The following is a 12,412-nucleotide window of genomic DNA, read 5'->3' as shown; positions in this document are numbered from 1 at the left end:
GTTCGGTGTCCTCTATTACTGGTCCCCCTTCCCTTTCCTGTAGTATTTATTTGGCTACGTAGGGAGGTATTTCGATTGAGTCTGGGTCTTGGTCATCCTCAGTATCATCATAAACAGAATTGCACTCAAGATAACACAAAGAGTAAGCAGAACCTGATTTATTCATATTAAAATTTGAGTAAAGTTGAAACAAAGAAGCCAACTGATCCATGGTCAGTGGCGGCAAAGGGACAGTGGTTGGGGCATTTCCCGAACTACTGTGACTACTCGAGACGAAGGGAGTGGGGACGACGACAGGAGTAGACTCTCTAATGACTTCTCTAGACTCCGACTCTGACTCCGACTCCGACTTGAACTCATCGTCTTCTGGTTCTCCTTTGAACATCTCTCCTTCTCCAGTGGTGAGCTTGAAGAGTCTTTCTTGATTGTTGGTCCATTTGATAGATTTTCTCCACCTTTTCTGCTGTCTTGCGTCGGTTTCTGTGATCAACGCGGTGGGGTTGAAGCGATCGTCTTGAAGTATCATAGTAATGATCTCATCCTGCGCGGCCCTAACGAATCGATCTTCTCCAAACAGTAGGCTAACAGCTTGTTCGTCTAAGCAAGGTGCTTGACAGGTTTTGACGGTAGGAACCGTTTCCGGAGGGATGAAGTAGCAATCGTGAAAGATCTCGATTCCGGCTAACTTCCTCTCGAGATAATGCCAAGGTTCGGGAAATCCGTGAAAGAGTTCTAGACTTCCTTCTTGAACAAAGTATCCATTTAAAGTAGGGAGATATGGCCTCATTTGGATTCCTACGTGCTTGCGATTTTGGACTTGGGCAAGCATTTCGAGAACCTCCTCCTTTGTGGGTTTGTACCCTAGTCCCAGTGTTATCCTCGTTGAGTTGCCTTCCTTGTATGGTGTGAAGGTATTCTTCCGAATAGGGTTCAAAGGCATTCCAGGGAAGTATCCCTGGGACTTGAGTATGTGGTTGACCACCAAGTTAGAGTAGGGATTATAGTATAAGGGTGCCAACTCACTTTCTATGACGCTTACACTTTGGAAGCCCCCAAGTTCGTATACGGGATCCGCAAGGACTTGATTGTTCGACTGTTTTTCGATTATTGCCTTGATGGGTGACGAAGTGATCGTCACTACTTTGCCGTTTAGTGGGATCTTGATCTTTTGATGAAGGGTGGATGTTACCGCTTTGGAAGCATGAATCCAAGGCCTTCCCAGAAGTATGTTGAATGAAGCTTCAATGTCCACTATTTGGAAGCTAACCTTTCGTTCGATTGGTCCCGTGGCTATGGTTAAGTTAGCAAGTCCACCGTCGTATGCACGCACACCTTGATTGGTAGGGGTCCAATCCGACTCTTTCATGCCCAGTTTGTATGCCGTTTTGAGGGGTATGATGTTGACCGCGGAGCCATCATCCACCAAGGTCATTGGCACATTCTTCTTTAGACAAATGACAGTGATGTATAGAGCAAGGTTGTGACTAGCGCCAAAAGGTGGCAAGTCTTTGTCTGAGAAAGTAATAGGATTACTTAGCTTAGGTGATTCTTGGAAGACCAAGTTGACTACATCTTCAGGAGTGGAGTTATGTGCTACATTTAGCTTGGCCAAAGCTTGCAGTAAAGCTTGGCGATGTGGGAATGAGCTTGCTACTAGTTGCCAGACTGAAATATCAGCCTTTGTTTTCTGTAATTGCTTGAGCAAATGATCAGTGGGGTCATCTTCGTTGTCATTTGGTGTGATGACGTTGGTTGGACCGTTTTGAGTAGTGCTTTGATATGGGCGACCCGAACGAGTTAGGTGGTCCACATCTTGGTCTTCACCATTTTGGACTATTTCCTTGACTAAAGAGTTTTCAATGAGATATTCGTCCTCATCATCATCGGCCCAAACCCCATTGACTTTTATGACTAGTTCCCTCATTCTCACGATATCATCTTCTAGTCGTATGATTTGATCGACTAGTTTATCAACCACGGTGATTATTTCTTGCATAGTGGCATTTTGAGAGAAGATTAATGGCACACGCTCTTCGGGTATTGCGTTGGGATTGTGTAAGGTTGTTACCATGTTTTCTAGTTCCCAAACTTGTCTATCTACACTCCTTGCCCATGTGATGAAGTCGGAAATGGCAGGGGAGATGGTAGAGTAGAGCCCTTCATTCTCGATTGCATGAATTTCATTTTCGATGGGAGAAATGAGGTGTGAGCAATCTAAGGTAGATTCATCACTTGTGATCACTAGAACTCCAAGAGGATTCTGAGTGTTGTTGGGCTTACCTCCCGGTGGTATTGGGAGTCGACCATCTTCAATCATGTCTAGAAGCACGTTTTTCAACTTGTAGCATTTTTCTGTGTCGTGCCCCTTACCCCTATGGTATTCACAGTATGAGTTCTCGTCCCAAAACTTGGACTTCCTTTCGGGTTCGGGAGTAGGTCCAATGGGTTGGAGTTTACCTTGCTTCATTAACCTCTTTAGAGCGTTGGAGTAAGTGTCCCCAAGGTTTGTGAATTTCCTTGGTGGGGTGGTTTTCTTGGATGGCTCGAGAAGGTTAACTTCATCGGTCTTACTAGTAGAGCCGTATGAACGACTTGTGGACCCTTGGTATCCTTGACCTACCGTTTTGTACAAGAGTCCTTTACGGATGTCATCCTCAATTCTTGTCCCTAGTACGGTCAAGTCTTTGAAAGTCTTGATGTTTTGGTATCTCAAGTGATTGGCATAGATGGGCTTGAGATTATCCACAAACTTCTCCACAAGAGTGGCCTCGTCCGGGCGTTCCACTAGTTGAGTGCTAGTCTTCCTCCACCTACTTAGGAAGTCGGTGAATCCTTCTTTGTCATTTTGGGTAAGAACCTCTAGAGTACGCATGTTGACTTGGATCTCGGCATTATCCGCATATTGCTTGGAGAACTCAATTGCGGCATCTTCCCAAGTAGCGACCTTCTTGTGATCTAAAGAGTAGAACCATTGCCTTGGGATGGTATCAAGAGATGAAGGAAAGATCCTTAGGAACATCTCGGGTTTGATGCCTTTGATAGACATGTAATCCTTGAAGGCACGGATGTGGTTCAAAGGGTTCTCGTGTCCCTTGAACTTGGGGATATCCGTCATACTAAAGTTGGTTGGTAATTTGGAATTGACGGCCTCATACTTGCGATTGTTCTCCCTATAAATGTCATCACCCTTAAGGTACATCAATTGCTCCTCTAGGTATTGGAGCCTTTTCTCACCTACAAATCATCCCCATGAGAGGATTTTCATCCTTGGATTCGTTGTCAGAGTCACGTAGTACTTCACTTTCATGAGGAGGCAACCTTCCCTCCACGGCAAAGATACGGCCTTCGATGAGCTCAAGGCGATCATAGGTTTGTTCTTGAGTAGATTGCATTTGGGCTAGCGCGGCTAGGATTCGATCATTACTATTCTGAAGTTGGTTGAAGTTTGCTTCATCACTTGATCCGGGCATCTTGGAAACTGGATAAGATATCGGCGACGAATCAAAACACGATCGACCATTCTAAAACACTTGCTAAAAGAGGAAAAGTTTTGACTCGTGAAGTGGGTGTGTGCCACTTGTGTTGAGTGAGTTTTGAAGAAAGACAAGGTCTTTGAAAATGGGTGTCCTAGTCAACTATAGTGTAGTTGTAGGAGTGGACTCGAAGTGAGGTTTTGAAATGGGCTTGTGGCCCGAATTTTGACACGACAAACGGACAGAGTTTTGACCAGATTTTGCGCTAATTAAGAGCCCTGTTTCGAAATTTTTACTTGAAAATGGGTTTTGATTTTTGAAAAAATCGTCATGGTTTTGTTTAGAAATGGTGATCACGTAAGATATACATATTTATACAAGCATTATAACGGGATGCTGAGTGCATTTAAAAGGATTTTGGTTTAAAGGGTGGGTTGCCATACCGAACCATCAAACCCGAAGTCTGTGGAGAGGCTCGTGCCAAACAAGAGTAAGGCCGATTCCTAGTCCATTTCCTCAAGTAGTGAAGGCCCTTGATACAAACAAGAGTAAGCATCATGGTATGGATGACGTCAATCGCTATCCATCCTTAGGCCAAAATAAGAATTAGGACCGTTTAGACGGGACGATTGGTCGAATGGGTTTGGTTGGGCCTAGGAAGGCCGAGTAAAACGGTCTAGGAAGACCGAGTTATGAAAACCGACAATTGTCTTGTACAAACTATTCCCTAACCTTGTTCAAGTTTCACCCTTTTGGCTACACGTAAGTGTATTATCCCCAGCGGAGTCGCCAAATTGTGGACAGCGGGGGCCACGGGGGCGCTTGGGAAACAAGCGTTTACATTTTTGTAAGGAGTCGCCACCAATTTTTATGGGAAATTGAAACCGTTCGAGTACCTCGTGTCATGTCAAGACACAAAGTAGAGACATGAACACTAAGCAATCGTTACCCTTAGCATTCTATCTCTAGAATGACTCTCGTGGATGCCAATGAACACGGGTGTTCACAGATATCTGGAGTAAGGGGTGAGGGTACGTATTAGGAAACTCTTTTGATCGAACACCTAATCCCGCCCGCCTCGATAGCGGCCTCTACTAATGATTAGGGACATCATCTATACTCGATATATCGTCGATTATATGCATGCAATGCAACATCCAAGTTTTAATCCTAGCATGTGAGAATTAGACTAAGTCGGTTGACATGTAATTAGCAAACAATTAATGTCAAAGTAGGATTTAATGCCTATTTACATGTGAAAACATACAAGCAATAAAAGAAATACAATAATTATGAAGTACAATAAATATAAATTACATTAATTACAACGGAATAGGCGATTTATGTCGAAAATACCTTTAAAACGGATAATTTGAGAAAAAGAGATAAAAGAATAAAATAAATAAACGAACAGGAATTAGCGTGATATTACGGATAATAGTTAGTTAATACGTACGTTAATTAAACTATGTCAAGGCAGAAACGGAGTTCAGAGACAGAACTCAGCCAGGAACAGGCGCATCAGAGCTGCGTCCTTTGGAATAGGCGCAGCAGACGCTGCGTCTGTTCCTTGGCTCAGTTCTGGCTGTGAAGCCGTAATTGCAAGCCGTTAATGTTAATTGGTGATTTTAATGATCAATTAAATTATTTACTCGGATGAAAGTAATTAGCATGTTATTTAACATATGAATGGGTCATGAAAACAGTAAAACATGAATAAGACGGATTGAACGAATTAATTACAGGATGGAATAATGACAGAAGTGAAAAATATTAATGAGTCAAACAAATTAAACCGATTAATTAGGTTAGATACGATGGATTAATGACGACAACAGATGAAAACTATATCAAAGACGAATTCCAGAAACCCAATATGGATGAATTGAATCTCTACAACCCGGAATTGAATTTAATGACGAAAACCCGCAAATATTGGATTATTAGGGATTTAAGTCGGATTTATGATGATTAAAACATATTAATGAATGCTGATTATAAATATACATGTGAATTATATACCATCCTAACGAATAATTAACAAATAAACGAAACAAAAGGAAGGATTTTGACGAATAACAGAGGACGAACGAAGAAGAAAGGAAGCAGGAACTGCGGCAGCCTCACGAAGAGGCGCAGCAGGAACTGCGTCCTTTCTCGACGGTTATCTACTGGAAATCCGTAAAAAAGAGGTTTTAAACATGGTTTTAGAAATCGGTTTTAATGGTATTTTCGACATAAAACTTACAATTGATTATACAATAAAATAAAATACAATAAATAAAAGAGAGTTTACACCCTCAGACTTACATGTTGACGAAACGAGAAGGACTAAGATATCGATTAGTGATGCTCGACGCGAATGCAAAGAAAGTGCCCTCGTAAGAGGAAAACGATTAAGTTAATTAAGTTGATTATTAGTGTAGTTGGTCAAATTGGTCGGTCATGCAAACGGGGAGGCTGGTACTCAGAAGGATCCGAGCTTACGTGGTCGAAAGTTCAAGCACGTAGACGCCAAAAAGTAAGAACAAAGTCTAGAATGCAAAGGGAGAAGAGAAGGGCGGACACTCGCGTGAAAAATATGAGGAGCGAAGGCTCCTAGTTATACTAATCACGTGAAGGAATTAGGGTTTCGGAGACTCTTTGGAAGTGAATCTCGGAAAGATATGAAAAAGATACGAGAAACATGCGAGAAAGGGCACGGGAAAAGGCGCGGCGACCATCGCGTCTCTTGGAAGAGGCACAGCACCTGCTGCGTCTGTTCCCAAGTGGTTTCCTCCTGCTGAACAAAGATTTCCGTGTTTGAGTTATGGTAGAACGGAAATAATCCGGTTTTCCTTAATATCTTATGTGAATATTACGGGAAATTGCTTACTTAAAAGATAAAATTTATGAAATATGGAATAGAAATATCCTAAACATTCCAACATTCGACTCGGGTTTTAATGGTTATCAGAAAATGGAGACGGTTTTAGGCCCGGACTCCGAATGTACTCTAATTACTGTCAAAACGACCGTATCGGCACGTAGATGACAACTAAGAGGTAGACATTAATATTTGAGTAATCACTTGACGATAATCTTACGAATTGTCACAAATCGTTCCGCGTATCAAACATGCGGCCTAATCATCACCGGGTGGTTTGCGGGAGGTGTAGAAATGAGGTATCTACACATCCCGTTAATGCACATTTCCACTGCTGAGGATTCAGTTAAGCGATCTTTGCACTGCAGACTCAACGCACGCCATCGATCGATGTAGTCGACGACAGGTTCATCCTCCCACTGTGCTGTGTTTGTTAGTTCACTCATGCTGACAATACGCCTAGTGCTGTAGAACCTGTTAAGAAATTCGTTTTCCATGCGACCCCAACTGTCAATTGACGCAGAGTCCAAGTCTGTGTACCAATCAAAAGCCATTCCTTTAAGAGAACGTACGAACTGCTTGACTAGATGATCACCATTAGTTCCAGCATTGTTGCATGTCTCGACGAAGTGGGCGATGTGTTGTTTTGGATTTCCCTTCCCGTCGAACTGTTGAAACTTTGGAGGCTGATAACCAAGAGGCATGCGCAGACTGTCAATCCTCTTAGTGTAAGGCTTAATGTAGCGTCCACTGCTTGTCGAACTTTCACCTAGCTGACTTTTAATTGTCTTAGCTATCAACTCCTGGAGCTTCTCTTCAGTGAAAGCGCCAATTTCATTGCCAGAAGTCTTTTCAGTATCATCTTTGTCATCGTCCTTATCCGTATCATCATCCTTGTCAGAGTCAGTGTGCTCACTTGAGATCTTTTTCTCGCGAAGCTCCACCACCTCCTTTTGAAGGTCATCAATCTTCTTGTTCTTTTCTTCATTCTCCTTCATCATCTTTTCAAGGAGCTTATTCATGCTTTGGACTTGCTCCTCAAGTGTAGAACCAGTAATCACCATGACTGAAGCGCTGATAGGAGTGGAGGCATCCTTGTTTTTTGGTGACGCCCTAGGTTTGCAAGGGGAAGCATTTTTGTCGACCTTAGAAGTTTGAGTCTCTTCACGCGAAGGAGTAGAGGCAGCAAGGATAGCTGTAGCAGCAGCAGCTATGGAGGCAACAGAGATCTTGCGTGGCCTGGTAGGGACATGTGCAGAGCGTAGGCTAGTAGCAGCAGCGTTGATAGCAGCTTTCTTTGCCATTCCTCTAGTGCAGATGCCAACTGATTGCACAGCTGGGGAGGTAGCAGCAGTGGGAGTGCCTTGCAGGATAGCTGCGTAGGTCTTCTTGGAAGCGTCAGGTGACGTGTCCTGCTTGGTAGACATCCTTTTTTAGTAGACTTGGCTTGTAAAGTAGTAGAGATGAGAGGTAGAGAGTTTCACGTCGGGTTCACCAAATTTGTAACGACAAATTTTGTATTGCGATAACTGAAATACAAAACAAGGAAACAAAATGATTTTTTATTAATATCAGAAAAGTTCGTGTACAATCTCTAATAATCCTCTGATTCTAACTAAACAAACAGGGTACGCATGCATGATCCACGTAGGGGGTGCGCGTGCGTTTTACAGGGGGTACGCGTGTAGAGGGTGTATGCACTCTACGCGCGACGTTGACTTGTATTCTTGAGAGGGTCGAACGACTTGAGTCTCTCTTGAATGTTTGAATGTTTGAATATTCGAGTTTGAATGTTTGAATATTTGAGTTTGAATGTTTGAGTTTTCTTGCGCAGGCGGCACGAATTTGTTGTGCTTGTTGACTGCTTACGTTGAATTTCACGAGATTTTCAGAGAGAATTCCAGAGCTTTTCTTTTCTTCGAGTTTTTCTATCTTTGAGTTTTTCTATATCTGAAATGAATGAAATTCGCTCTATTTATAGAAAAAGTTCGGGCTTTCTTGGGCTTAGGGTTGCGGGCCCATTTCTCGGCCCGTTTGCAATTTTAGCCCAATTTGACTTCTGTTTGGACCCGAATAACTCAGAATGACCCAAATTTGATTTAAAAGGGACAAAAATAATTAAATTGAGTAATTTATTTATTATTAACTCAAATTAATTAATTTCTGTATTTTCGACATTTAAATAAAATTTTAATGCCTACAGAAACAAGAACTAAAATGAAAAGCATATCTTAGACTCAGAAGTCGGAACAGGTTGGAATCGCGCAGCCAATTTCAGAAATAATACTTCATATTTTTTTCTCGCTTCTGAGAAAACAAGCATAGAAAAGTTGAAATAACTGTGAGTTGAGTTTATTTTAATATCAGCAAACATTTTTTTTTAATTAATGTGTGCTGATTATTAATTAATGACCGTGGCATTCATTTGCAAAATGTTCTTATAACAACCAGAATGATAAGCGCACAAAAAATAAAAATTTAGAAAATAATTCACCCGTGGACAAGCCGTGGTTTCTTACCAGTTTAGCGTATGCCATTGAGTCAATGACATTCTTTATCACAGACAATGGTAAATAATGTCGCACAGTATCTACAAACACACCTCAAAAATTAGAGCAGAATTGCAGATGCGTCGAGATGTTAATTAATTCAGCATGCTGCTTTGTTTTTTTAAGTTAGATCGATACTCCCTTCGTTCCAACCATTTGTTTACTTCTTATATTTTTTGCGAGGGGTATATAATCAAATGTAAACACATGATTCGTAAGAAGGGAGTATGAATGAGCTTAGTGAAAAAATGAACCCTTCAAAATCGAGTAAATGACAGAGCTGACTAAATGTCTGCAAACATTCAGATATGTTGGAAATAATCCAGAGAAATCTAGATTATAGCACTAAGCAAAATCTAACACATAGTGTCTAAGAGTAAGATTAGTCTAGAATTTTCATGAGGTTAAATATCTAGAGAAATCCAAGCTTGTGTGCATGTATGTTTCCACCGACATAGAAAATGTATAAATAGCTTTGTATCCTTTCATTTGATTAATGAAAAAAAAAACATTCAAACAAATCTCATAGACATACAACCAACTCTCCCTAACACACTAAAACCTTGCCCACATTTAACATTTAACAAATAATCAACACATAAAAAAACTAACAGTGGTATCAGAGCCACTGGAAAACTCCGACAACCCAAGTACTCTAAAAAGCAAAAATAAATAAATAAACATTCACAAATAAAAACTAGTCCCAAATAAAATCACACATTGAAAACCATGTCAAACACATTACAAGTAAATTGGGTACCAACATTCAAAGGCGAGAAATACGACCTTTGGAGTATCCAAATAAAGTCAATATTTATCTCACAAGGACTATGGGACTTGGTCCAAACTGGGTATGAAAAACCCAAAAATACCGTCGAGGAAGCATCATGGGATGCAACAAAGAAAAATCTATATATCGAAAATCAAAAAAAAGATCACTATGCCCTTTCTTTGATTTATCGAGGACTCGATGAGACAATACTCCCACGAGTCATTTCCGCTGCATCATCAAAGGAGGCTTGGACGATCCTGGAAAATACATACAAGGGCTCTGGCAAGGTAATTACTATTAAACTCCAAACTTTATGGAGAGATTTTGAAAATTTACTAATGTCGGAAGACGAGAATATAGAAGCATTCTTTAATCGTACCACTAACATTGTTAATCAAATTCGTTCATATGGTGATACGATTGAAGACGCAAAAATTACTCCAAAAATATTAAGAAGTCTTCCGAAAAAATTTGAACACATAGTGGCCGCCATAGAAGAGTCAAAAGATTTAAAAGAACTTACAATAACTGAATTAATGAGCTCACTACAAGCTCACGAAGAAAGAATGAAAAGATTTTCCGACGAGCCACTAGAACAAGCATTTCAGGCCAAATTAAAATTTAGTGGCCAAAATAATAATCAAAATCACCAAAAGAAAAGAAACTCAAATTATCACATTAGGGGGAGAGGAAATTATAACAATCAAGGGAACCAACCATATAACCATAAAGAGTTATATTGTCACCTATGTAAGAAAAATAATCATAATACCGAAAATTGCTGGTATAAATGTAAGAGGTGTACAAGGCACACCCACTTTGAAAAAGATTGTTGGTTCCGAAAAGAAGATGAGGCAAATTTTATTGAAGAAAATGAACCTAGTGGACAATTATTTTACTCTTGCTTAAATACGGAGGAAAAGTCCACGGACATATGGTATATTGACAGCGGTTGCTCCAACCATATGACTGGCAACAAGAATGCATTTGTCAGCTTAAATGAAAATATAAAATCTCAAATTACTCTTGGCGACGGGAGAATCCAAGAAGTTGCGGGTAAAGGAATTGTAGCCGTTAAAACTAAAAACGGCTTCACTAAATTCATTCATGAAGTCTTATATGTCCCGGGCCTAACACAAAATTTACTGAGCGTTGGGCAACTGATACGAAGAGGATATATGGTGAAATTTGACATTAACAAATGCCTCATTTACGATAAGAAAAATGGCCAATTAATAGCTTCCGTACACATGGCCGCAAACAAAACTTTTCCATTAAACTAGTTGTTGCTCCGCGCCCTATCGGGCGCGGCGCCCCAATTTGGTGAAATGCGAAGTGGAAGTAAGTCGGAAGTGTATCAATAAAAACGTGTCTTGGCCTTTTATATTTAAAGATGTGGAACGAGCATAGTATTCATTACAAAATTCGTGTAAATGCTTTACAATACCATGTCTGATGCAAAAATAATACGGTGTAACTCACAAGTGAATGACTAACTTTAATAAAAAGACTGTAGAGTTAAACTGGCACAAAAGGGGTAGAACGTATTTTGTTTTTCAAACAGACTAAAAGACCGAGAGTACAATACCAAAACGTCTGCACAAGCGCTGAGTACATATAGGTCTCATGCCGCAGTGACACACGCCTTGGTAAAACTTCACAAATTAAACCGCAGAAGGCGACGTCGATATTAGCTAAAGTGCATTCACATCTGTATCGATAATGCAGGTGTCTGTCTTGCATTCAACATCTACTCCTTTAAACATCAAAGCATATTTAGTTAGGCTCTTTAAATACATGAGTGCTACAAAATGTAATGAACCAACCTTTGGCAAATTTGGAAAAGGCAAATAAATGATGGCGTAATAATAAGAATGTTGGCATTTATCTTATGTGTAGCTAATGTGTATGCTCCACAATTCATCTATGACTTTGAAAATTATAAGTTAAGCAACTACTTTATTCCTTTAAGCTTCTTTGCTCAGTCGGTTGTCTCGAACCATCTCCTACTTAAGTTCCAGCACCATATGGGCTCCAACCTTTTACATTGTCCAACTCGAACATTCCGGCTCCAAATGTGTACCTGTTTGGCACGAAGATCATTCCATGGTGAGTCTATTGGGTGATGTCGGTCAAACTTTAAGTAGCAAAACTTAAAGGGGACTTTAAAAACTTCGTACAATATTCAATTGCTCTTTTATTTTTTTGGGATGTTTTTGGTAGCATGATACCCAAATAAGTCTAAATATTCCATATGAACGGCCATTCCTTTGTCTAAATTCATAATCATCGAGACAATATTTGTGATTTTAGACGCCTTATGATCGGTGTTTCCAAACAGATTACCTGCTTGTCTACCGAAATGAACATGTTAAGCTTCCTGTCCAGTTACGCCATTGTTTTCCTGTTGGAAGGCAATTAGTACAAGTTAATATGGTGTAATAGTTGCCACGTAATATTTTAAATAATACACAGAGGAACCCTTGAATGTGAAATGCATATTGGTTTAAAATGAAATTACATAAACTGATAAAGTAAATAAATTAACTAACATAATTCATCATTTATTTACTGTCTTAAACCATTGTTCAGGAATTAGTACTACCGTGTTTAAGAAAAGAATCAAAAAACAATACAATGTTTCTTTTTTAAAAAGGATTGCACTGCAGACATTTAAATTAAAATTAAGATCTACTTGTGGAACATAACCTTATCTATTATTATCCTTACCTTATCCAACCTCATCTCTATG

This window comes from Silene latifolia, chromosome 7 (assembly GCF_048544455.1).
Source record: "Silene latifolia isolate original U9 population chromosome 7, ASM4854445v1, whole genome shotgun sequence".
Taxonomy (NCBI): domain Eukaryota; kingdom Viridiplantae; phylum Streptophyta; class Magnoliopsida; order Caryophyllales; family Caryophyllaceae; genus Silene; species Silene latifolia.
Note: the sequence above shows the minus strand (reverse complement) of the source record.